The sequence below is a fragment of the Mobula hypostoma genome, chromosome 14, assembly GCF_963921235.1.
Source record: "Mobula hypostoma chromosome 14, sMobHyp1.1, whole genome shotgun sequence".
Lineage (NCBI taxonomy): Eukaryota > Metazoa > Chordata > Chondrichthyes > Myliobatiformes > Myliobatidae > Mobula > Mobula hypostoma.
Window position 1 is genome coordinate 6,858,114 of NC_086110.1, and position 3,857 is coordinate 6,861,970.

Genomic DNA, 3,857 nt, shown 5'->3' on the forward strand with positions numbered 1-3,857 from the left:
ATTTCTGGGTAACAAGTGATTACGGTGAAAGGGTAGTTGAGTACAGGGAAGACTGAAGGAGAACCAGGAAAAACTGGAAGACTGCAAGAGAGTCTGCACTAAGTTATTCACCCAACACACTAGTCTCTTGTAGCAGAGACATCTATCAATGACTACAAAGACAAATAAGAGAAAACAACAGAGACAGGATGAAAGATGGGCCCAAGAGGATGGATTATTTGGCAACGACCATGAGAAAGGTCAACAGCAACCTTTTACTGTTGTGGCAGATCAGACAAGAGGGACCCAAAGCCAGGTAGAAAACCACAGAGCTGAAGGGTCCAACATTACTGTAGCTGATTTGTTGGTACAGGAAAAAATGCCAAGCAGGGGCAGGGATTCCGATTTCTGGAAAATTGGCACCTTTTCTGAAGCAGGTGGGACCTGTACAAAAGGAATGGATTGCACTTGAATCTGAGGGTGGACCAATATTCTTGCGGGCAGGTTGACTAGAGCTGTTGGGAATGGTTTAAACTAATATGGCAGGGGGATGGGAGCCAGTATGATAGAGCTGAGGATGAGCCAGCAAGTTTACAAGTAGATGATGGGTATAACATGAATGTAAGTAAGGACAAGCCAATGATTGGGTACAAATGCAGACAGAGCAAAGTATTACATTTTACCACAGAGGGAAAATTCAAAAGGGCGAAGAATACAGGACTGAAGGTGCAGTACTTAAATATGCGTAGCATTTGGAATAAGGTGGACAAACTTTGGGACAATTAGAGACTGGGTGGTATAACGTTGTGGGCATCACTAAGTTGTGACTGAGGAAAGGCCATAGTTGGGAGCTTAACATCAAAGGATATATTTTATATCGAACGGACGGGCAGGAAGGCATGGGTGGTGGTGTGGCTCTGTTGGTAAGAGATGGAATTACACTTTTAGAAAGAGGTGACATAGGATCAGAGAACGCTGAATCTTTGTGGGTGGAGTTAAGATACTGCAAGGGTGAAAAAGCATTATGGGAGTCATATATAGGCCTCCAAATAGTAGCCAATATGTGGGGTTCAGATTGCAAAGGGAGCTAAAAAAGACATGTAATAAGGGTAATGACGCAATTGTAATTTAAAATTGTAATTTTCAAGAAAAAAAATGTTCAATGAGTCAATCTAGGAAAGAAGGACTTTGGTTCTGCAGTCGTTCCATAACTGTTCAATACACATTTGATACTGGTTTGATCGTGAGGCACCAGGCGTCTGCACCAGCGGTGCGTCGCAGGTTTTTGTCAGTCAGTTTACAATTGGCACTCGTGCGCTACGGATTTGTGCTTTGTTCATCCTTCGCGAACATTTGCAGTTTTGTACTTTTTCGAAAATTAAGCCTTGTTTTTACATTCATTTACCCATCACAGTGCAAAAGAAAATGAGCAAAAGAAAGGCAGAAAGTGATAGTAAGCGTGAATTCAATGAACAGTGGGAAAATGAGTCCTTACTTATAGTGGGTCCGTCAGGAAAACTGTTGTACATTGCTTGTGAAAACACTTTCTCACATAATAGAAGACATGATCTTAATAGACACTATTGTACGGGGTCTCTTCTTTGTATGTTAAATTTAAAACGGCTTCTTTGTTATGTTAATCTTTTAAATTGCTGCGTATGTGGATTAAAATGGCTTCTATGTTATGTTAAATGCTGAGAAAGTCTCTAGCTAGACATTTTCTTGGGTTACTACAGATATCAGGGTGCTATCAGCCAATGGGTATTCATGTTATCGTTTCTGCGGGTGATAATGCTGTCTCATATGACTGGGAACGGGGGTTTTTGGCGGGGAGTCGGAGGAGAGACGGAGAGGAAGGCGGACATGTGGAAAGGCTCCTCCCACCCCCCACCCCCCTGGTCAATCACCCTGGGTGGTCCCGAGCCGTGAGTCGACGGGGTCCGGGTGGTTGCCAAGAATTTCTGAGCTCCCACTTGTGCACGAAGAGCTTGAACTTTGATAAGTCTGGAGCCTTTTTTTCCCCATTACTTCCTTTTTTGTATCGAACTTATATTAATTTCATAGACTTAGTAATATCTGTAAAGTGTACCTGGTAAAATGTACTGGGTGTGCTGGCTGATGACTGATGTTTGGGATTGATTTGGGTGGCAGTGGTACAGCAACCGACCCAGTGGGAAGCGTTCAGGCCGGTGCCGGGCGGGATTTCCCCTAGACATATACCAGCCAATATAGCTGAGCATTACAAGTGGGGGCTCGTCCGGGATTTGGAATTTCGGTAAAGCTGTAATAGTCGCCACATTAAGTGGTGTGAAGATGGATCGAGATAAGATTGTAAGTTGGTGTGAATTAGAGGATGTACCAGTGAATAATGCGTGCGTGCTAAGTGGGGTGGATTTCCGCATTTTGGCAGATGTACTAGGGCGAGGATTGAGTTTGATTAAAGGTATTGGGCAGGTAGAACTTATAGCTGGAAGGTGTGGGAAATAAGTGGAGTCCAGCTGGGTGCTGGTTCGGACGAGTGCTGAAGACATGACGTTGGAACTGCCAGCAACATTCAATGTCTAGGGGGAGACGGGGCCGTGGGGTCTCCACACCCTCCGGAGGACGAAACTGAGGAGATGCCGGAGGAGAAGATAGATGAGACCCCGGGGAGGTGCCAGTAGCCAGGGGTGGAGGGTTAGAGTGGGAAGGCTTGGCCAGGCCCCGTCCACCAGGTAGGGGTGAGACCTCCGAGTTAGCGGCCGCCATTACCTCGCTGGTGAGAAGGGTCGAGAGGCCCCGCCCGAAGCTGAAAATTTTCTCATGAGCCACGCCCACCTGGAAGGGGAGGACGATTACGAGGTTTGGATTGGGAATACGTCCCATTTGTTAGAGGCGTGGTCAGTTTCGGATGAGGAAAAGAGACAGCGATTGGTGGAAAGTTTGAGGGGCGGGGCGGCCAGTGTAGTCCGCGAGCTGAGAGCGAAACAGCCCTCGGCTTCCCTGTCGGAGTGTTTGGACGCTTTGGAGGAAGTGTTTGGACTGTCAGGAGATCCCTGGCGACTTTTAGCGGAGTTTCAAAAAATGGGGCAGGGGAGAGGGGAAAAGCTGTCAGAATACATTGTGCGGCTGGAAGGAAGGCTTACTGGGTTGCGGTGCCGAGGGGTAGTGAAGGCGGACAAAGTGGCGAAGTTGAGGATGAGTCAGATATGTGACCGTTCCCGGGAGGATGACAGGGTGGCTTGGAGTTCCCGGCAGTCATATAAGAGGAGCCACCCTCCATCATTCGGGCAGCTGATTAGAGAGGTGTGGGAGGAGGAGAGTGCTTTGGGCCAAAAAGGGGGCTCGGACCACTGGGGACGGTCTTCAGCGGTACAGGAGGTGGTAGCTGGTTTGAGAACAGAGAAATCCAAGGGGTCCCACGGGGGGAGGGACCCCCGCTTGAGGGGATGGACAGGGGGAGTACCCCCTTCGGGGGGCTTCCCGGGAGGAGAGGGACGGCAGGTAGCGTGTGCTATAACTGTGGGAGAGAGGGGCATTTCCGGCGGGAATGTGAGTGGCCGGGGGTGTGCTACAGCTGTGAGGAAGCGGGTCACTTGCGGAGGGATTGTGAGACAAGCTGCTCCGAGGGGGGAGGGCCCCTAGGCCACTAAGAAGGGAGAGGTGTCGGGAAACTTAGGAGAGGCTCAGTGAGGGAACGGACTGGAGTCTCAGGAGGAACACGTTCCCAGAAATCAGCCATGGAACCCCCGAAAGCACAAGCCCTTATTCCGGATGGACTGTTGGGACCCCGTTCCAGCGTGTCCCTACGGATAGAGGGAATCTTTGCAAGAACCATCCTTTACACAGGATTGCAGGTTACCTTACTGTACCGGTCGTTCTGTAACAAATATCTGAAG

General features: G+C 48.8%; 1 pseudogene; it reads left to right on the plus strand.

The window, feature by feature from the left end:
- The first annotated feature begins 2,292 nt into the window (after positions 1-2,292).
- LOC134356578 (paraneoplastic antigen Ma2 homolog) lies at positions 2,293-3,611 on the plus strand (annotated as a pseudogene).
- The last annotated feature ends 246 nt before the right edge of the window (positions 3,612-3,857 follow it).